The following is a 23,262-nucleotide window of genomic DNA, read 5'->3' on the forward strand; positions in this document are numbered from 1 at the left end:
TTTCCTGATCTGAGTCAGTGTTTGGTCTGAACTTAGGCAGTTCATTTTTATTTGTTTGCATTAACCAGAATCAGTCTTCACACATAGTGGAAGATGCCTGAGGTTGCAGAGTCCTCTGCAATTTCAGCAATTGGCCCTCTCATCCCGTGTGATAGTTACGCTGAAAAAAATAAGATGTACCAAATTTCCAACTGCCCTAACAACTGTGGGAGAAACAGATCAGACTGTTCTTTACTTCTGAAGAAGAGGTCCCCAAAAGGTCAGCCTTTCATATGAAATACAGATCATTAACACTGGATACACAACTAGGGTGATGCTCACTTTTTGTTTGCATAACTGGGATTTGATTGTATCTATTTCAGGATGTTCTATACTTTGTATATATGGCCTTTAAGGCCCCTTCCAAATCATTCTATGACTCTAAAAATGCCTCTTTCATGTACTACTCCTTGGCTGCAAATAAAGCTCAAAAACATAGAGAAATTATGATTTTTATTGACAACACAATAGTTTTGTGTTGAGTAGATAGGCTGAATGAAACCACAACTGCTTTCATGCAAACTTTCACATTAAGTGAGTTAGATGCAAATGCAACATGTAACAGAACAACTGACCACTCATTCCTAACAGTGTCCAAATTTCAATTAGAATAAAATGATAGAATTCTCAAGTATCTGAAAAGACACTCCATTAAAAGATAAGAGTTCCAAGGTCAAACACCCACTTAGAGAAGCGCTTCAGCCTGATTTGCACTCACCTTTTTTCAGAGACTAACTGCAGAAACAGCACCCAAACAATTATAATTTGTGACCTTTTAACATAAATGATAATTTCTTAGGCTCATTCTTTTATATTCCACCCCATATTCTTCCAAATAAAAGCTGCCTAAAAATACATTGCAGGAAAAACTAAATGTTCCCAGTGACAACTCTGATCAAGTCATTCTTTGCACATGAACACTGAAAGATGCAACAACAGCAAGAACCACTAGTTATTCTTATAACTTCAAGACTAAACCCTAAATATAGTATGTTTTCAAATCCTCTTTCTTAAAATTCAAGTAATATGTTCATTGCTTTAACTGAGAGCTAACAAAGTACAACTTGTATTGTGCTGCAGGCCATAAAGGGAATGTTCTTTATTTGAGTCATGGTTGGATGAGGATGAAAAGTAGTTTTTGAAAATTTACAACAGTTTTGACACTAGTGTGTGTTTATCGTTACAAGTTATCCCTCTCTATTTATCAGACTGACTCTAGACCTTTCACTACCTTCAAAAAAGACAATTTTTATCAATTTTTCATGTCCTTACAGCAAACCATAGGAAACTGCATAGAATACACAGAAAATCCATAGCTGAGAAAGACCCCAGTGTCTGCTTCACTAAGGCAGGACAGGCTATGGTTTAAAAGGAACATTTAGTAATTAATTTGCCTTTAGTACAGCACTCAAGTGACATTTTGCTACCATTTACCTATCCTGAGTAAATATTCTGCTACATAAAAAAATGTTCCTAAGGAAAAGGAACTTATTTAGAATTATTGGAAGCCCTTTCTTCTCCACCTTAAACTGATCCATCACCAGCACTGCTTCCAGTACTTCACAGCAGACAGCTGTATTTCACTGGTGAATCCCATGAAAATCTGTATTTCTCTACCCCAAACAAAGCTTTATTCAAAATAAAACTGTTCTTCATTTCTGGAGAGTATTTAGAAGGCTTGCTTTCATATGAAACAGGTGGTGCTTACCTGCCTGTGGCAGCCGTTGTTAGTTTTGTAAACTGAGACACTGGATTTACAGTTGGAAAATGAACTCTCAATTACAGAGCAATTTCAATACCTAATCTTTTAAATTTGACTTTCTGACAGATGAATTACCAGCCTTCAATGTCAGCCTTTACTGACTGCACCAAGATGCAAATACAGGTCTATGACATGACTGCATTATTTACTGCAGGGCAAACACCAGCCTGCAGGAAACATCCCCGACATCAGACACTGCAGATGCCTCCAGGAGCCATCATGACTACCAAGACTTTTTTTAACAGAAGCTGAAAGGGCAAGGAGAGAATCTGGAGCTTCCCAACTGATCCCAGGATGCTAAAGCAGAGGCACAAATGTAGTCTGCCACAACATGCAACAAAGCCTCACAGGAGCAAACAGAAACCTAACCTGTTTGCAAGGTGCCACAGTTCCAACTTACAGGTAAGGCGGCATCAGAGACAAGGAACTGCTGCTGCCTGCAAAGACTTGAGACCTAAAGGCTTGGCTAGCAAAAGATTTTTCTTCCTCTTTTTTATCAGATACCACCATTTTCTGTGGGTTCCAAAAAGCTTCCAAGTTAGGTGATCCTTCAAATGACTTCAGGGAATACCTAGGGATCTTGCAAGATGCCAGACAGTAACACCAGGGCATGAAACACCTACACTGCAATAAGATCACCTCAAACAAGATGTCCCAGCTTGGACATACAATTAAACATCTCATTAATTTTTTTGCACATGTGTACAAAGACTTCATGTGCTTAATGAAAACAGCAAATCAAAGCTAAAATGACATGAGCTACAAGACAGCATTTTTCTACCTATGAGGAAGAATCAAATCAGTGTTTCTGTAACTTTTCCCACAATTTAAAAGGGTTTCTGTACACCTTCTTTGTGAAATAAGCTGAATAACAATTACCTCATCACAACATTTAACAAACACTTGTCACTATGCACTGCTGACAAAGAAGAACCACTAAAACTTTTCCTTTCAAAGCAAGGCAGAAGCAAAGGCTTAGTCACTTCTTCACATAACAGAAGTTTGCTGAGCAGTTTACCAAAAAATCAAGACATATTATTTCTCAAAGCAAAATAACACATTGCACTTGGAAGATGTGTGCTCTCCATACTGAACAACACCTGTTACATACCTGAAGGGGTTTCTTGAGCAAGCCAAGTCTCCCCAGGTGGTAATTACACTGATCAAATCATCCCCACACATGTTGTAAAAATGGAAAGAAAGAAGTAAAGGTAGTCTTAATGGATCAACAGCTTCTTCTGATTTCATGCAGCACACAAAAAGAATAAACATGGAAAATTCTGGCGATGCATTAAGGCAATTCTTACACCCAAACAATTTGATAATGTAACATTGCATACCAAGCCAGGTTTTTTCATAAATAATGATCTAAACAGAATACTAGTCAATTCACCCAAAGATATCAAAGATATCCCTTTATTACAAATGATCCAAGTATCCCCCTTGAGGCTATGACTATCAGAAAGCATTTAGTTGGCTCTCCAGCCAATAATTTTCAGATCTGTTTTATTATGAAACTGTAACACATTTTCAATAACTTTTAGCTTTGCTATACAGAGCAACAAATAATTTCCCAGAACCCTTTGGAAAATCTGACACACAAAATGATTCTCTAGTCAACTTGTGTATTATTAAGCTGAAAAAAAACCCCCATATATCGGATCATTTGATCACTGGAGAGAATGGCAAAGTATTGGGAGCTTCAGGACAGATGGACGAACTTCAGGTCATATAAAACACTACCAAGGCTGTATTTGAAGAAAAATGTGAAAGTTTGTGAAAGCGCCCCGGGTGAAAATACTTTGTGTTGCTAAGAAACATCATCCCTGATGATGGATGAATTAAATTGTCTCAGTTAGCAGCCAACTCCAGGCATCCCTCGTTTATTAGGAGAATGTTTTCTCATACTGGTAATTTATTTCAACAGCTACGTACAAATAAAAAGCCCTACCTTAAAATGAAACTGAGAATTTCAAACTTGCATAATTAATTCTACAAAACAGAATAGAATTTACATCTCGAACAGAATTTAATAACTAACATTTAACAATGTAAACTCTAAAAATTAATATTAATGCATCCAGACTATTAAGAACTTGTTTTAGGATTGTCTGCAGTGAAATACACTGCTCAACTGCCAAAATTATTCTATGTAAAATCCAGTGAAGTACAAAACACTTTAAATATTACTAAGCACCGAACATTATCAATATTCAGGTAAGCAATTTTTAAACATCACTGAGAGAAAACCATATTCACTTGTCACATATTGTTATGATGACAAAAACACAAAAATTACGCATGAAAGAAATTATGCAAGCCACCTGCTTTGGTCATGTGGACATTGTCTTAATGTTTCATCTAGTTACTCTTTTAATGTCTTACTTACTGTTTCTCCTGCAGGACAGATTGGTGAACTCAGAGCAGTGAATCTTTGCTTTTCTCAAGTGTTTGCTGTTGAATTCCCACAGATCATACCTGCCTTGCACTGCGTTCAGTGAAGTCCTTTCAAAGGTGCAGATGGAACAGGGGAGAGCCTCCAGCTTCTCTCTTCCCACCAGCTGCACATCAGGCCAGAGGAGCTCATCTGAAAGGAGAAAGAACAGCAAGTACATCTCACCTGGCACAGCCTTCAGAGCAGGACACAGCAACAGAAGAGAAGCACAGCGTGTGGGGAGCTCCAGCACAGGAACAATCCCAAGGTCAGGAAGTAGCCCCATGACTGCTGCTCAGAGATGAGGGAAAGGGCAGGGCTTCCTTCACAGCCCAGAGAGGAATACGCACAATTTTATGCCACCCAGAAACCAACACAGTTGTTGCACTGAAAACAAACCAAATGCAAAGACCCATTTTCCAAGAACACAGCTGGCAAAGGGGAGAGTCATTAAAGAAAATGAATTTTCATTTGTCTGATGCCAAGGCTTTGGGGTTTTTCTTCCTAGTTACTAGAATGTGTTCTAATAGAGTTTTCAAGTTAGAAGTCCCAAATTTTAGGCCTACAGAGTCCAATTTAAGGAAAAAGGTGAAAAACCCTCTATAAACTGTTCTTGGGATCGCATCACAGCTTCCAAGTCAGAAATTACCACACACAGTTACATGCCAGTAATGTACTCAGCTAGTCAATACACAGAGGCAGCCACAGAGGCTCTTCATCCCAAATAACCCCACCACGGAGCAGAGTTACCACTGGAGAGCCCAAGGAGAAGTATTTAACAACGATACCAATTTGGCTGCGCTAGAGGAGATGTGTTTCCTGTGGGCCTAATAAGGAAGAGCTTTACAATCTAAGCAGAAGCCTTTCAAAGCCTCAGAGGACACGTCTTATCTGCACCACTTCTGCTCCTGGAATCCCAGAAATCCTGAAGACAGAAGGCAGATCAGACTGCAGCTTTCCTAGGCACAGATGTTGCAATCACATCTGCCCTAACTCTAAGCCACAGTCCTTGTGTCTTCCTAACTCTGTCAGCATCTCTTAGTTGCTTTGGTTTTGGAAATTCCAGGTCAGAGGATAAAGTATTTCTGAACACATCAGGTGTAGTAAAACACCAACATAAAAGAAAAACGCCTGCAGATTATATACCAAGCAAGTAGCAAGGAAGAAAAGGTTTTGAAGCAGAAGCATTTCTTCCCTTGTCTATGTGTTTCACAAAAATAACACTTCAAATCTTGAGATGTGATTGATCTAAGTTTTTATTTTTTCAAGCGTTGATCTAGCAGCCATGAAGAGTGACCATTTGTGAGTAAGACACTGAAGTATAATTAAAGAAGAGTTTTATACACCACTCAGAGAAACTGAGTCACCCATGGGTGCAGATCCATGTAAACACTCTCCAAGATTTTTTCAACTCATTAAAAATCCCCTCTTTAAACACCTATAGCTCCAAGACGTCAGATTTGATTTGTCCCATTTCAGGTTTCTCAATGCAAGACAGACACAGACAGAAAGAACCAAGACCAGCAATGGCTCCAAAGACAATGAGGGAATCAGAGCACAACACAACTATTCCATGACTCCAGCTCCAGAAGTTGGGTCTGCAACAAAGTACAGGTTGCAGGACTCTGACTACAATAAGCTTCCTCTTGGCATTTTCAGTGCAGGATTATTGAATGTTTGTATTTATTACTTAGATAATGAACAGTACAGTTGCAAAATTTGGCAGTTGCCTGGGAAATGCTGCAAGCATTCTGGGAAACAGAGTTAGAATTGAGAAAAGTGGGACTAGGGGGTTAACAGCAAAACTGAAACTGGGGTTTTACTACTGAACTGAATGCCAAAATTGAAAATTAATTCCAATTCATAATAATGATAGGAGCATCATCTGAAAACAATTGTAAGATTTATTCTGTTCACCACTGATCCTAGGGCTGTACATTACACTCAGGTTTCAATGCAGATGTAAGAAATGAGCTCAGAAGAAAACCAAAGAAATCTGGGAGAGTTAATGAGTACAAAAATAAAAAGGTAAAGAAAGAGGAGACAAGCTTCAAAATAGGTTAACAGCAGCTACAAGAATCATGCCCCACTAGTGCAATAGCTACTGCAGAACCAAAAATAAAAAAAAATAAAAAAAAGCTTAACAGGTTAGGAAAAAAATTAGAACAGTATTAGAGGAAATATGCTACCTCTAGGGATCGTTAAACAAGGGATCAGGTTATGGAGGGGTTACACAAATCTCCACTGATTGTTTTTAAGACCTGGTAAGAAGAACATGTCAAGAATGGCCTGTACATCTCTCTCTGGCCTGACACTGAACTACACACTCACACATCCAGCACAGGACCTCAGCACAGAGCGATGACCTCCCGAGATCCCCGTTTTCTTTCCTAAACTTAAAGGCTGCACAAGTTTAGGCTCCTGCCAGGCAACTCAGCAGGTGACCCGACTGCTCCTTAGAGCTCCAAGCAGGCTTTTGATATCTCTCTTTTCTAAATAGCCCAGGCAGGCTCTGATTGACAATCTTCTCTCACATGAAGCATGCTACCTTAAGTGTGGAGTACTCAGAATGATCCACCAGGGAAATAAAGTCAAAGTACAGAGAAGGCAACGGCAACTGATCCCAGGAATCCAGTCCTGGGAAGGAAATCACAACTGGGCAAGGATGCACATCCCATTAGTACCCAGAAATATGGACACTTATATTTTCTTTTCTAGCACCTCCAATAAATAAGTCTTAATAAAAAGAAGTATTTAACAAAGTACTTAGAGAAATAAGGAGGGAAGGTTTGACGTTCCTAAGCTTATTTTCACAGCGGTATGAAAGGAAATGAGGTAGAGTCAGAGCTAATTCTCCTTATATAATTTCACAAGGAATGATTAGTTCTGCCCCAACAGTAACAGCTTTCCAGAGGGTCCTACTTGTCGCCAAGATTGCATACAGATGCTCTAAGTGTAGCTTCCTTATTCTCCACTGACAACCAACTTAAAAGGCCAATATAATATTCATTTTACTATAGAATGAAATTCACAGCGTGAATAGTAAAATAATGTCAGAACTACCATGAAACTGCAGTGGCGTGTTGGAGGCTGTGACTTTTAAAAGTTTAATCACAAAATGGATTCATGGAGAGGAGCAGAGCAGCTTTGTGATTCAGCCACATCCCGTTGCCACTAAGGACGTGCAAGAGCCGTGGCTGGACAAGGAGAGGGCAAAGGCACAGAGGAGCATTCGTGTCACATGCCCTGCTGAATATTTTCCTTTAGAAGGCAGGTTTCAATCATTACTGGGCTAGTGCCCCCCTCTCTTAAGCCTGATTAGGACAGACATTCCACATGCTGAAGGTGCTAGAATTCCTAAGTCACCTGGGTCGCTTCTGGGTGAAATACCAATTACTGGGAATTCATCTCAACAAGGCCCACAAAAAGAAAGCCCTGAAAGACACCCCTCACCCCAATGGTGAACATATCACATGGATAATCCTAAAACTCCTCACAAAAAAAAAAAGAACTTGTAATAGGTATTAGTACTCTTATAAAGCACTGCAGTGCTTTGTGTTTAATCCTTGAATAGACACTAGTAGAAAAGCCATACTCAATTCCAAAATTTCTACTGCAAATTCCAGCTCAGCTGCTATTACTCCTGGCTTTTAAGGGATATATATATATTTCAAATATACATAATAGTAAATTTAACTACCAATGAAAAATTTAAGTCACATGCCACAACAGCATGCAAAATAATAGCATACAAACTTTAAATGTGTGTATTTTGCAGTTTTTAGCACAACCATTTGTTTTACAAAAGACCTACAGATTAAATACAAAATACACTATTAGTTTTAGGCACAAGAAAAACCAATTTTTTATGCCTTGCCTGAAATAATGACTAATTAGGCCAGCACCACCCTGCAGTCATTTCCATAAATCTTGCCTTTACATTTAAATCACAACAAGAAGAAAACTGACTTAACAACAACAAGAGCATATTTCTCATTAAAGTTTTCTTAAAGCTTAAGATCAGGACAAGAAATTTAATTCTGTAAAGTCAACAAGATGATGTTATTGTTTATTTGGAGAACTTTAATTCGGACCAAACAAAAAGCTGCACTCAGAAATTTGCTGTATTAAATTGTAATCAGCCAGGGAAAACTTTCATCTGGGAAATCATAAAACACAGAATTTCACAGGATCTTGATAGATTTCTTATATAGCAAAGTCATCTCACAGCGTATTCCTTGTGTAAACCTTGAAAAGAACCAGAATATAAAAGATGCAATACGTTCAACTACTTGTTTATTTTTTTTGTTTTGGGCATATTTGTAAGTAAAGTAAATATTAAAGCAGAAAGACACACAGGAAATACAATTCAGATGAAATGAGAAGCTGTACCTCAATTAAGATTTTTCTTTTAAAATGATGGGAATTATGGTGCTTCTGAGAAATCACTTGTTTAATTATATATACTAGGCAAGATACTTATAAAAACACTTCATTTTCATAATGCAACAGGGACTTTATTGCTATTTTACCTACAAAGGTGTCACCTGGTAAATAAAAACCAATAAAACAGATCAAGATTTATATAGTCACATATTCCATAATAAGGTTATTAAAATACAACTCTGAGGTTAGCCTTTTTTCTCTACCCCAAAACTGATTGGAAAGAACAGGAAAAAGTGGGATATTCTTCCAAGAGGTGGCCTAGAAATGGAGCTAAGCCACACCACCACTGCTCTGGCTAATCATCCATTCCGAGTTTTAAGCATTCCCAACCATTTCCTTTTGAATGGACACACAAAGGTTTGTGATATTCTATAAGTTCTTCCATACAATGGCTTTACAACAGGTCTGTTTCTCATATGTGTATTTGATTAAGCTTTAGGAGGATTAACCAAGATTCTCAGTTCTTGAGGAAAACAAGGCATGGCAACAGCGAGGTCTCCAGCCTTCATTCCAACACACTTGACTGCTGAATCCTGCCAGGGTGAGTCATGCCCAACATGGGACATGGATCCCATCCCAAGAAGGAATAAAACACTGCATCATATTAAATCTGCATCCAATTACTTAGGTGTGAATTCAAAGGGTGTGTTTTTATCTCAATGACAGTTTCTAAAAACGACTGTGAAAGAAATCTTGCACTCTGGATGGTGTTTTATCCATCAAGACCATGACCACCACACATTTTCAGTTGCCAGAGGCATGGCCAAAGCCACCTTCTTAAGAACCACTGTTGCACCTCCAAGAAGAAAACAGTCCCACGGTATTTAGGGTAATTTCATACTTGTACCACTAAGCATCAGTAACACAGACAACCTGCTGCACAAACAGGCACCGACTGCCCAAAAATAATCTTGCAACAAAACTGGCAAACAGCATGTGAAGCCACATTGGTACACTGCTATAGAGCCACAATACATACAGATGTTTTTAAATGAAAAACTATTTAAATCCCCCTTTTTTTGGGTCACCCTAACATTATTTCACAACAATTCAGCAAAACTGCAATTCAGCAAATTACATATGTAATACATTTTGAATATTTGATTATATGCAAACCTATACACACACAAATATTTAAATCAAAGTTGCTTATCCAAGATCTACTTACTTTCGGATTTAGGTATCACAGCTGTTTGTGTTCTTTGCTTTGACCCTGAAAAAATAATTAATCAGGGGAAAAAATACAAACCATCCTTAGTGCCTGGCTTTGCCTGTTTTCCTCCAACTTCTGCATTTCATCATTAGTGTTACATACTTCACTGTTAGTTTTAGACATTCCTCCAGTTCTCATTTGGACATCAAAGAGGTGCTCATACCCAAAATACCAGCAATCTGGTATACTGGAAGCCAAATACTGGCTTCCCCACTTACTGTCATTTATAACTTGAAAAGATCTTTGATTTCTTGCCTACAGGAAATACTGTCGATCAAAAATAAAACACATATATGCTCCCATGAATTCCTATAGATGGGGTCCAGGATTTAGGACAATGGACTGGAGACATGGTTTTCAGATTTACGTTTCCTACTCTGCCTGGCACTTCACACGTTTATTTTTACTTTCACATCTGACATGCAGCAATATGGCCAGCTAAAGGTGTACACTTAAGACATCCTTTGATATAAATCCATGGAGAAGTGAAATTCACACTGGGTTCTGTGTCCTTGCAGCACTGTGGCCCCGCTTCCCCACCGATAACTGCTCCACTTACGGATGGCTGGGGACAGCCCAAGGCTGGCTCTCCACAGCCCCTTGTTAACAATTCTGCCACCAAAGATTAAAGTGATTTCCCTGCTTTACAAACGTGGTAGAGAACATTTCTCACATACAAATGGGAAGAAAAAAAAAATGGTAGCCAGCATTTTTTCTTTTCTGAAATGCCTGCTGCATGAGTTTCTAACAGTCTTGAGTTTATATTTAGAGTTTGCTCTTCACTTTTGCAAATTTTTTAAATTAAAAATAATAGTACATTACACAATTAATTCCAAACAATGAGAGACTCGCTCTGTTCAAGTCAGCAAGGCATTTGCTTTGGTTTTGTTACTACTCCCACTGCAAAACAGCTCATGTCTCAAGCATGGAACAATCAACATTAAGATGCTGTTCTTTATACTGGTATCACAAAATAGAATCATTAAACAGTTCAGGTTGGAAGGAAACTTAAAGATTATTTTATTCCAACTCCCTGCCATGGACAGGGACATCTTCTGCTAGACCAAGTTGCTCCAAGCCCTATCCAGCCCAGCCTTGAACACTTACCCCTACTATAACCAAGAATAACTCTCATACCACTAGAAAGTTTTAGTGTATTTCCCTGCAAGAGAACACTGTATATGTTACATTTGTGATCCCAACTTTTATAGAAACAGCAGTTACCACCTTCATTTAACCAGGTAGCATCACAAGTCCTATGGACAAGACAATTGGAGCAGCTAATCCAAGACAGTATTCCACATTAAGTATTTGCTCAACAGCTGCAGGAGAAATGCCTTACCCCCATGGCTCTTCCAAGCTGGACTATATGGGATTGCTTTGGAGAAACACATTCTGATCTTGTAAAGCCAAACAACAAGATGCATAGATATTTCATTTCTTTTCTGTAGCTATATTCCAGCTTACAGACAGTAAGAACTGAAATACAAATGGTGCCAGAACTACTTGCCCTCTCTACGTCAGGAAGTGCTTGGTGTTATCACAGCTTCCAACAATGATTCAGGTTTTGCACAAGGAGCTGATTCCAGGAGCCCCGAGTGAAGGAAAGTACACTGAACACGTGCTGTTTTGATGATAAAATCATCTGCTTAGACACTTCCACCAGTGCTTCCACCAGTGCAGGACATTGGTCAGAGACCACAAAACTTCACTTCTTTGATCAAAACAGAAAGTAACAAACTCAATGCTGTAAATTGGGACAGAGGCCTAAAATGCTCAAGGCATGTGGCTCTGAGCTATGGGCTCAAAGCACTTTGCAGTCACAGTGTAGAAAACATTTATAAAAAGCTAAACCAGGAACTTTTTGTTTTCATATTCTCAAATTTTATTGAGCAGAAATGTTTGAGAATAGTTTATTGCTTTTACCGGCCACTCTAAAATGGGCCTCCAGCCAGCTAGGTCTTTAAAATATGTCTATATCTCTGGTTTTAAAACAACATTAAGGAAGTTGTATAATTTTTACACTAGAGTCTGAGTGACTTAGCAGCAAAAGTGACAGGTTTCAGCTGTAACACAGGCACTTTGCAAGCTACGGGCACCACTTTTGCAACAGCACCTGTTGCAGGTGGCATTGATCCTAAAGCAGGGATCCACAAGGGTTAATTAACAGGTGTTTAACTCATGGCACATCCCAGGAGACTCAAATTCAGGTGTACCAGAAATCAAACTGCATTTCATCAGCTGAGGGAGGAATTTGGTGCTCTGTTTGTAAAGCACCAACACCCTGAGCTGAGCAGAGTTTTCATGCTAGGTTCCACCGTCACTATCATTCATGAAAGGGGGACATTGACCAGAAAGTCTGTAAACAAGTCAGTTACAAAACATACTTGTGTATTGCTACAGTTGTAAACACCCAGGTGTTTACACTGTATTGAGAACAACCTTCACTTTCACACAAACTCAAAAAAAAAAAAACAGGACCAATTTAAAATCCTCATCTCCCCTTAACTGATTTGTTCAACCGGGACTCACAGAATTTAAACTGACTTTAGTACACCTAGACTTTCAAGAAAGGGGAAAAAAATGAGGCAAGAATACACTCCACACAAGGCCTTGAAAGCCTCAATTAAAATTCAATGTTGTACTTCGTATAGAGGCTGTTCACATAAAAACCCTGTCATGGTTAAGATTTAAGGTTAACCAGGTTAATAGAATCCAATAAAATAGTTCTATTGAATTATGCCAAGCCATTGTTATAACCCACACTGAAATCTGCTATTTGACTTTACCTGACTATTGGGCTCAACTCTGAACCATAAATTAAACCTCAAACTATTTCCCATATGCCTTAAAAAAACAAAGTAGATGCTTTTGCACCTTTAAAGGTTTCTCTCCTCTAGTCTGCTACTCCAGTTACTCCAGTCATGTGTTAAAAGATTTGCGCAGACCTGCCAAGTCCCATTCATCCCAGACACACTTTCCTGAAGTTGGGATGTGTTTACAAAGTATATTTAAGCAGCTCCTCTGCTGCGAAGTGTTCTGTTCCAGGGCATACTTAGCTTATAATAATAAAGCCGATTTCCTAAAATCCACACATTTTGTACAAGCAGTGTCTTTAATGTTTTTGTTTTCCTTCTTCTAAAAAGCTTGATGGAATGCCAAAACTAAGAGTGCAATTTTTCCGGACAGCTTCACCCGCAGAACTGTTCACACGTATAAACATTTTAATTTTGCTACTCAGAACCAAACTGGACACAGATTTCACCGCTCCCTTTAACTGCCCACAAAAAGCAGCCCCTGCCCTGCACACCTTGCGTACCAAAACAAAAGGGCAAAAGAAGAGTGCCGGTACGAAGCCGCCTCCTCACGGGCCCTGCGGCCGCCCGGGCCCCGGCGGTGGCTGCGGCGCGGGGCCCCCGCGGGCCCAGGCCGGGCCACCTCCCTCCCTCCCTGCTGGCGCGGGCGGCCCCGCTCTTACCCCACCCCGAGGGCGCTCACCTCCTCCTCCTCCTCTTCCTCCTCCTCCTCACTCCCTCCTGGAGACCGTCGGCACCGACGCGCCGGCGTCCCGGCCCCTCCCTCAGCTCAGCGCCGGCCCCCCCTTCCGCCCCGCCGCCCGGGGACCCTCCCTGCCCGCGGGGACAGCGGGACGGGCCCCGGGGACTCGGCCGGGGAGAGCCTGGCTGCCGCAGCGGGGCACGGGCAGCAGGAGCCCAGAGAGACGCGCTGGAACGCAAAACAAACCGCGCGAGGAAAGCGACGAGCCCCTTCACAAGAGTTTTGGGAGCGGGGAGGGGTGGGAGGAATAAATAACGAGGAGTTATGCGCCAGGTGGGCTAAAGAGAAACAATTAGAAGGAAGATGGTTTTCTGGGAAAGCAGCTGAAAAGAGTGACAATCAGGGCTGTTGCCAGTTAGATGCGAGTAGGAGGTGTGTGTTCTCTCCATAACTCAAACCTTCTCAGGTGTTGCAGCTCCTGGGAGAGGCTGAGCAGGTGTTACCTTAGAATCATCATAGATTCATATTGTGGTTTGGGTTGGAAGGGACCTTAAAGACTTCCTTGTTCCAACCTGCTGCCGTGGCCAGGAACACCTTCTACTAGACCAGGTTGCTCCAGAGTACCATCTAGCCTGGTCTTGAATAGTTCTAGGGATGGGCCAGACACAACTTCCCTGGGCAACTTGTTCCAGTGCCTCACTACCTTCCCAGGAAAGAATTTTTTCCTGATATCTAATATAAACCTGTTTTCTTTGAGTTTGAACCTGTTCCCCCTTATCCTGTCACAACATGGTCTTGTAAGTTGTCTTGTCCCATTTTTCCTGTAGTTTCCCTTCAGACATTGGAACGTCACAAGAAAAGCACCCCAAAGCCTTCTCTTTTCCAGACTAGACAATCCCAATTCCCTCAGCCGTGTGCCACTGGAGAGATGTTCCATTTCTCTGATCAACCCGGTTTGATTGAGGTTGCACCTCCTTTGGAGGTGTAACTGTTACAGGCAGGTGTATCAACCCTCTTTTTGCCCACACTGAGTCACAAACCTTCCCAGCAAAACTATTTTAGAGGAGAAATGTTTTGTCCTGACTCAGTTTAGCACGTTGTTATCTCTGGTATGTAGACAGAAACATTTTTTTTTTTTTAATAGGAAGTCAAAATGAGTAACACCTAATGGAGTGACAAAGCAGAATTTCCAAAGAGTACAGCTGTGAGAAGCATCAACACCAGTAACTTGAGGAATTTTGTATTTTTTTTCCCCTACTCTGGCTAGTCAGTGATTATGAAAGGGTGACGAGAAGGCTGATTTGCATGAGAAATACTCTTAGGATAATGCAGTGTTTAGTTTCACAAGTTCTTAGGTTCAAAAATCCTGGTAAAGTTGTTTTCCAATAGCTTTCCACTGTCCTGCACCTCTGAATTCCTGACACTGCGAAGCTGTGGAAATGTGAAAACATCACAAAGGAGACAGTTCTTCGTAGGTTTTACCTAGGCAGAAGTGGTAAGACCTGAAAATCTTTTAATCTTTATCATGCACATTATAAATAATTTTATGAGGTTGCGTCTTTCAGACGGTGACAGATGAGGAGGCCTCCAGTCCAGCTGAATAATTTGCCCCTGGCATGTGCTGGAACGCAGACAAACAGGATGTTTTATCCCCAATTTATGGATAGAAAAATTGAGGCAAGGAAGTGAAGGCATTTATTTTCCAAGTGTAGAAGTGCTCATTTGTAAGCAGGCAATTTAGGCCTGAACTTTTTTCTCCCTTTTTCTTTTTTTTTTTTTTTGAGGAAAAGGACCATGTATATACAGTTCCCATTGAAACTACACTTGAGGCACCCAAGCAGAAAGTCTTTGGCCATACTCTTTTGGGGTCCTGCAGCCCTAATCCCATGTTCTAATTGGCCAGTAATCTGTGGACAGATATTGTAACAGTTCCTTTAGAATATTTTTCTGCTTCTCACTCATTTGCATACTAATGGCATAAAAATAGGCACTTCCTGCCAGTAATTAGTTGGAGCCCAGAATTTAAAGAAAGAAAAACACCACAGCATTATGGTAGATGGATGGTACTGAGGAAGCTGCAAAATAGAGTCACTTCTCTGGTGCTCAGAAAGTGCCTTTAATTTAGAGTTCAAGGCTGGCAACTCTGTTACCTCTGTGTGACAGGGATTGACTGTTTTCTTGGCCTAATAACTTTGTCTCTAATGAGCCCCTCTAACTTTTTTCATGGCAAATCACTCAATCTGTCCCACACCCGGGCTCGCTGCTGTAAAATGTTCTCCTTTTTTTGCCTTTTTCCCAGAAGGAATAATGCTGGCAGTGAAGTCTGTGAGTGGAGTTCCTTGTGGATCACCGTGGCTCAGACCAGCACGGAGGCTGCTCAAGGGTTCCTCGCCTGATGAGGCACTGTGGAACCCATGACACATCAAGTCATGTGAAGTTCTAGGTTAAAAGAGCCCTTTAGGAGTTGTGTGTAAATAGGGGGCTATTTGACATCTCACATGTAGGCCATAGACTTGACTGCAAACCAAGCTGATGATAGCTGGAAATTTTCCTCTTCTGATATAGCAACAGAGATAACTTTGGGTTTACATATCATAGAATCATTGAACAGTTTGGGTCAGAAAGGACCTTAAAGATCCTCCAGTTCCAAGCAACTTCAGTGAAACACTGAAAGTTTATTTTGCTGCTTTCATTTCTCTAAATTCTGGAGATCCTCAGTATGTGATGCTGCTGGAGTGAGTCCAGCAGAAGATACACACATGATTGAGGGGCTGGAGCATCTCTGTTATCAAAGAACCAGGAGATGGATCCAGTAAAGGGTGTTTGTGCTGCTTAGGACTGAAACCTGCAATGCAGAGTAAATGTTTGGTTCCCTTAACAAGATCCGGAATCATAGAATGGCTTGGGTTGGAAGGGACCTTAAAGACCATCCAGTTTCGACCCCTCCTGTAATGGCCAGGAACATTCCACTGTCCCAGGTTGCTCCAATCCCCATCCAGGCCTGTTCTTAAACACTTTTAGTGATGGGGCAGCCACAGTTTCTCTGACCACCCTGTGCTAGGGCCTCTCCACCTTCACAGGCAATAATTTCTTCCTAATATCCAATCTAAACATACCCTCTTTCAATTTAGAACTCTTCCCCCTTGTTCTGTCATTCCAGGCCCTTGTCCCCAGTCCCTCTCCAGCTCTTCTGGAGCCCCTTTAGGCACTGGAAGGGGCTGTAAGGTCTCCTTGGAGGCTTCTGTTCTCCAGCCTGAATAAATCAGTTTTCTCCATTTCTGGAGATGCTCCACCTTTCTTACACCTTTTATTTTCCCTTCCCTCCATCCAGCCCACTTTGTTGCTAATCTTAATGTCAACCATGTGCCAAACTCTCTATTACATTGTGCTGAACTTAGAAGTGAAATTGTGTCACTTTTTTTTTTTTTTTTAAATCTTGAAAAGCAAACCTTGTGAAGCTTGCATCCAGCAGAACTATAGTGCCAGAAAGTATTTGCCTGAAAACTTTGAGACTGCAGCTTATTAAAGCACAGATCCGTAAGATGATTGGGTCTATTCCATTAGTAGATTTATAAAGTGTGCAGACTGGATAAACAACAGTGACAGCTTGGGGAAGTGTATGCACCTGTTTATTAAAAAGACGTTAACAAGGGCAAATCTAAAATAAGAACATGTACCACAACCCAATTTTCAGCAAATTTTTATGCATGCCTACACTTAAGGTTACCAATGTTATTGGCAATTTCTCTCTCTCTTTTCTCTCTCAGAAGTACACGGCAACTGATGAGCACGGAGCATCTGTGGCAAAGGAAAAAAACACCGTCTTCAAATTTTGAGGAGCAAACATGACCCTTTCTTTTTCTACTGTTTTCCACCCACATTCAGTTACTGTGAGAGAAGAAAGAAAATTAAAAAAAAAAAATTATTTCTTTGCAGGGAATGTATTGTTCTCTCATTCACAAGCAAGTGCTTTCATCACCTCTGCTTCCATTTTGCTCTACATCATAAGTGACAGCGAGTTTTCTGTATTTTGCTGGTATAACTTAGAAGGGGTCATGATTCTAAAAGTTCTTCTGCAGAACTGAGTCTTCTGTTGGATGTATGCAAATTCTACAGTGCTTATGCCACTTGTACTTTGCAGATAGGTATAAGCGTATGCAAAAATGGAGATTATATGTGTACATGCAAGTTTTCAGAATTAATCAACCAAGAATGTACAAAAACTACAAATGCTTTGCTGAAATTTGGCTCAAAATAGATTTTTGAATTAGCCTGCTATAACAGCTTTCACTCAAGCTTGCTAAATACACTCAATTTTTATAAATAATTAATAACTTTAAAAATTTGCATGATGGTGGAGCACCCTGGTCTTGTGGAAGGTGTCCCTGCCCATGGCAGGGGCATTGGAAGGAGATGGTCTTTAAGGTCTCTTTTAACTGAAACTATTCTATTACTCTGTGGTAATACTATTGCCCCAGAAAAGCATTTTAACAATATATCCCAGTCTTGGGAGGACCGATGGTACTTTTGTCTATTCAAAATTGCTGTAGTAGTGTTTTTATAAGTATAAATTGCTGTTGGCCTGGAGCCCCACCAGGATTAGATCTTAATCCTCAAAGATATGTCAGTGCTACCGCCTCCTTTTTAGAAATTGAAAACAGGAAAATGCATGGGTTAATAACCGAGTAAATAATTAAAATTTAGGCTCCAAACTTGTCAATTGTATTGCGAGCACAGTCACAAATCCTTCTTGGAGTCACCTTCATGTCAGTAGTTGATGTGAATATTTTTGAAGACAAATCAAAGCCCTGGACATGCCTGAATCCTATGTTTAGTGTATGGGCAGGGTACAGAATAGATCCCTCAAACACATCTGATTATTTCTGTTATTATGAACTGAAGCAAAGGGTCCTGGAACATTTCTCACAATTCAGCAGGCAAAAAAAAAAAAAAGCAATGTTTTACTTCAGTCTACCTTTTACTAGAGCTGGGTACAATAGGATGTGATTATTTTAGGAACATTAAAAATATCTACTATCTTCCTCCCATGCTAGGTAGAATAGTAGTCTGAAGTAGTTTTGCTTTGTAATTTTCTGAAACGAAGAATTCTAACTTAACCAAACCTCTTCAGAAGGAAGCTGGCTGATATTATCTTACTTCCCTCTTTTCTTATTGTGGAATTGTTGAGAGAGTGCCAGTTGTTGCTACTTGTCATCACAACTTTCTAGTCCATATTATTGCTCGTTAGAGGCAATAAATGTTAACCAGCAGCCTACTTAAAACTGACCAGTGTGTAGAATTTGAGTGCATAGGTAATAAAATGAAGACATTGTAAATCTGGGTTTGCACTCATTAATTGCACACACACATAATGCCTACCTTCTGAAAACAATTTTCCTTTATTTGTCTTCATGATATTTGTTCAGCAAATTGTCCTAAGATTTTTATTTCTTGGATGTTATACTATTCAAGGGAATTAATGTTTCTCTTTGAGGGGATTGCAGCAAGTCATGGACACAAGGTATGCCAGATATGGGAAAACTGGCAATGGCACTATGAAATACCAAGGATGATGATCACTAAGATACTTCTGTCCCACATGCACAGTAATAAGAGTGTGTAAGGTGCCAAGGTTGCTGCAGAGGGTGAATGGATCCTGGGGTTGGTCCTGCAGACAGTGGATGTGTTGAGGGATGTGCACAGATTTCAGAGCTGAGCTCACTTGCTCTGCTAGGACTGAGCGAATGTACAGCTGATTCCTCTGGAGGAAATTTCGATTCTGGGCTTCAAAGAGCACCCTTTCAGTATTCCTAATGATATTTTTGGCTACAAAGCCTGGCAGTCTTGTAGAGTTGTTGGGGACTCTGACACCAAAGAAGTGTAGCCTACAGAGCTGGAGCAAAAGATTTTGTACCACTGCTGCCCACTGCTCAGAAAGGCAATGGTATAAGTACCCAAAAAAAAAAAAAAAAAAAAAAAAAGTCCAGCTCTGTGAGCAGATTAACAAAGCTGTTTGCTATTATGGACAAAAGCAGCAGGGGAAAAAAAAAAGGAGAGGAAATGGGCTGTATTACTGTGAGTTGGCACAGAAATGAAATACCAGGCTGCAATTTATGTATAGTAATTGTTCACGAAGCATTCTTTGGGTTTTGATAGTGACTCATTGTGTTCTTTCTGACCTTTGATGTACAGGATGGGCTGCTAGAAGACAGAGGAAGCCACAGTAAGAATATAAAACTTTATTAACTTAAGATTTTGTTGGTTTGTTTGCTTTTTTTTATTATTGCTCATTGGTAAGTTGTATCTCTGGAAAAGACAAACAAAGGCATTTACCTTGAGCTCTCATGGGTTTTGCCATCTCTCCCAGGCTTTTGTAGTTGAGCAAACAGTTGAAAAATACCTTTGGTTTTAAAAAGGAAATTTGCTAAACAATTGGTTGCTGACGTTGATTACTGAGTTCTGAAAAATAAGATAACTGATTACAATACTATTGTGTTAGTAGCCCAGGTAATAAGCAGTATAAGCCCTGCTCTATACAAGACACACAAAAAAGTTACCAAGAAGATATTCTGCTGAGTGAATATTTTATGTTTTAAAGAAAATTATGGGGAAAAGCTTCCATAGAGTCATCAGAGTAGACACAACAGACTCTTCAGCACCGTTAAATTCCATTATGTAAATCCACAGTGATGTAAGCCAGACACTGTCAAGTTTGATACGCCCCAAATTTGACCTAATTAGCCATTTGGTTGTTACTTTTTTCAAAGCTTGTGCAACTGGGCTCAGTTCAGGATATAGATGCTAATTGAACACATAACCTACAGGTGCTAAAGAATCCCTACAAAGGAAGGCCTATCCTATTAGGAATGCAAGTCAAGGCCCAGGGTCATCAGCTCAGATGGTGGGGATGGGAAAGGAAATCCCATCTACAGCTCTCTTCACATGGCCATGTTATTTCCAGGAGTGAAATTCAAATTCAGGGTAAACCAATGCAATCTAATAGAGATTTGCCAACTGAAGCCACTTGAGGGAAGTGTTCAGGGAAGGAGCATTGCTTTAAGCTTTTAGAAAGCTGAGATTCTGTGAGGCAAAGCCTGAAGTGGCTTACTCTACCCCCAGCAACAAACACACCCCTGTGCAAGTCACAGCTGAAATTTTCTCTCGTCCATTGACCGACCAGGGGATCTGTAGGTGCCTCCACACTGCAGCATGACTTGTTCCAGCTTTGCCTTTCACCTTTCCCATCTCTGTCCATGTGCCCCCAGCCTGAGATCATCACCTTTACACCCAAGTCCTCTTCCCACCCATTTGCCAAGCAGGAGTGCAGTAACCTTTTGTCATGACTACACCTTGGCCCAGATGCTGCAATGTAAACACTCTCCTCTGCTGTTTCCCTGCAATGCCCAAACCAAAATGAAATGAGATAAAAAGAGCTGCACAGCCTCTGAGTTTCCTGGCTTTTATCTTTTTATACCAAAGCCTTTGTGTTAATTTTGCATAGCTATTTTTACATGAGGAATAATATCCTGAATTACTGCTATCACGTGCACTTCAGAATCCCACCTCACCATCCTCAAGTCATCTGGCAACCTGATAGTGTTTCCTGCTCCTTCCCTCACATCAGTGCTGCAGAGAGCTTTGCTAAAAGTTTCACATCTGAAAAAGCAGATGATTTGGCAACACCTTCCTATAGATTTTTTTTTTTCCCTTAAAGAAGTGTGCCTGTCTTTGAGTAAACTTTTCTTTCCAACTGTTCTTTTTTGTCAGCTTGCCAGCTCAACTTCTAGTATTGTTCTGCAGAGATTGCTGTAAGGAAAAATAAAAGAGAAGAGAAAGGTAGAGAACTGGGGGAAAGGGAAAAAAGGGTTCAAAGGGCATTTAAAGCCTGGGGAGCCTAGCATGGGAAGAGAGATAGGCTTAGGAAACAGGGAATAAAATGGTGGAATGAGAGATAAAACAAAAACATAAAGGATAAGGGATTAGAGAGATAAGGAGTTCAAGAGATGAAATGTGAATAAAGGAAAACAAGAAAAATAAGGATGAAAGGAAAGAAGTGACAGGAGTAAGACATGTAAACAATTAACTAGGAAAATATTCTGTTTATTTTAGTGAAAGAAAATTATAGTATCTTTATTATTCTCTGGTTTACTAGTTCAGAGGAATTTTTCAAGCTAAGAGCTGACACTTGGGTAGTATTACTGAACAATGATAAATATAAGACTTCCAGTGGTTGAATTAACCCATTCTGAATTTTTTTAATTAATATGACATTCGGACAGTTAAAATTTGGGTGAGAAAAGCAATAAAAAATATTAATCACTGCAACAGAAAGTGCAGATCTGGAAGAACTCTTCCCAATATTGGCAGTTAAATCCATCAGCTCATCTGCTCACTCCAGAGCAGAGTGGCACACTGAAGATTAATACTGGAGATGAAGAGAGCAAAAATATTTAAAATCAGTGCTGGGTTCAAGTTTCAGCATTGCCCACTGACCAGGAGAAAATTTCTCAAGATCACCATTTTTTCTGTGAAAATATTTCACAGTATTTTTTCCCCATAAAGATATTTATCATAAAGTGTTATCAGGTCTCAGTTTCTGCCTGAGCTGTTCACATAGGTCACATAATGTGGTGGAACTCAGATAATATTGCTTGTTTTCCCTGGTTATCTGAGCACATATCATCAGGAAGCTGAAATTTTGTCAAACCCACTCTGCTTTTTTTGGGTTTGTTTTTTTTTTTTTTTTCACAGAAATACTATATATACCTACAGGTTTAAACTCATCATCAAAAAGCACTAACAAAAAAACCCCACAGTTTTCGTGCTTGTCTCTGGAAGTTACCAAAAATCTAACTATGTTAAGCCATCATCCCTCCCTTTCTACTACTCTTAAACTTGCATAAAATAGTTCAGATCTATAAAGGAAAATATTCCTTGAGGTCGGTTACTTGACATATAAAATTTTTTTCTGCCCATAGCAGAAAAAAGCTGAGCTCCAAAGGCTTCTGAGCAGGTCTCAGGCTGCTGTGAAGGTTTCTGAAGACACAGTCAAGGTGTTACACATCCCTTTTCCTCACACTTGATAGGACAGTCTCCCAACAGGATTTCTTCCCCCACAGCATCTGCAGAGATGAGGAAATGAAGTCTCTAATGATTGCCAGTCCCAATTCTGGTGCCATCCAGGCCTATTAATTCTGTCAGAGGGAGAGGAATCTTAGGATTTAAAGGTTTGTTTCAGTACAAATCATGAGTTAGTAGATGGAAAACTGGATTTACTTGAAAGCAAAAAAAACACATTAAAACAACCCTAAAACAACTATGTTCCAACCCTGTGAACCCAAACTGAGCAGCCTAAAGCACCTAAGAGCCATAGGAGGCAGTTGTGTATTTACAGAAGGACCCAAGTCTTACGTCCTCTCCTGAAGTATTTGAGGTATTGCAATGAGAAACCACCAGTAACAAACAGCAATTTAAACATACTAAATTACATTGTGTAAAGTCTCAGCTTGCCAAATGCCTGAATGAAAAAGGATGTGGAAGATGGGCTCTCCTTCATTCTAATTCAACCCATATTCTGGGAGTATCTGTTAAAAATAGGACATTTTCTATTCCCTAATAATAATAATTTTCCATGGGCAGCTGTTGATGTGCCCATAGGTTCACAATAGCTCTTTTTGCAGTGGATTGTAATAACAACTTCTTCAACTCTGTCTTTGAATTCAGAGCAGTATGAGCTATTCACAGCAAGCACTTTAATCAGTGAATTTCAGCTTTTATTCTGACTTTGGTTTGTTATAAATGCTACACGCAGACATTTGATATAAATAAACTTTGCCCCAGTGATTTGTTCACAACATGTTTTCGCAGCGG

General features: G+C 40.0%; 1 protein-coding gene across 9 annotated transcripts in view; it reads right to left on the reverse strand.

Moving 5' to 3' along the window:
* GTDC1 (glycosyltransferase like domain containing 1) overlaps positions 1–13,488 on the reverse strand; it is a 198,734-nt gene extending 185,246 nt beyond the window's left edge. For 5 of the 9 annotated variants that reach the window (XR_005952874.1, XM_041407329.1, XM_041407357.1 and 2 more), the window contains exons 1-2: positions 13,393–13,488; positions 4,280–4,388 (exon numbers count right to left, since the gene is read on the reverse strand). The gene's annotated coding sequence lies outside the window, so the exon portion shown is untranslated. Of the gene's footprint in view, positions 1–4,190; positions 4,389–9,849; positions 9,895–13,213; positions 13,314–13,372 lie in introns of those variants that run through there. The other 4 variants (XM_041407310.1, XM_041407303.1, XM_041407293.1 and 1 more) reach the window with 4 other exon arrangements.
* Between the last annotated feature and the right edge of the window lie 9,774 nt (positions 13,489–23,262).

Source organism: Onychostruthus taczanowskii, unplaced genomic scaffold, assembly GCF_017590055.1.
Source record: "Onychostruthus taczanowskii isolate IOZ18803 unplaced genomic scaffold, ASM1759005v1 scaffold10, whole genome shotgun sequence".
Classification (NCBI taxonomy): domain Eukaryota; kingdom Metazoa; phylum Chordata; class Aves; order Passeriformes; family Passeridae; genus Onychostruthus; species Onychostruthus taczanowskii.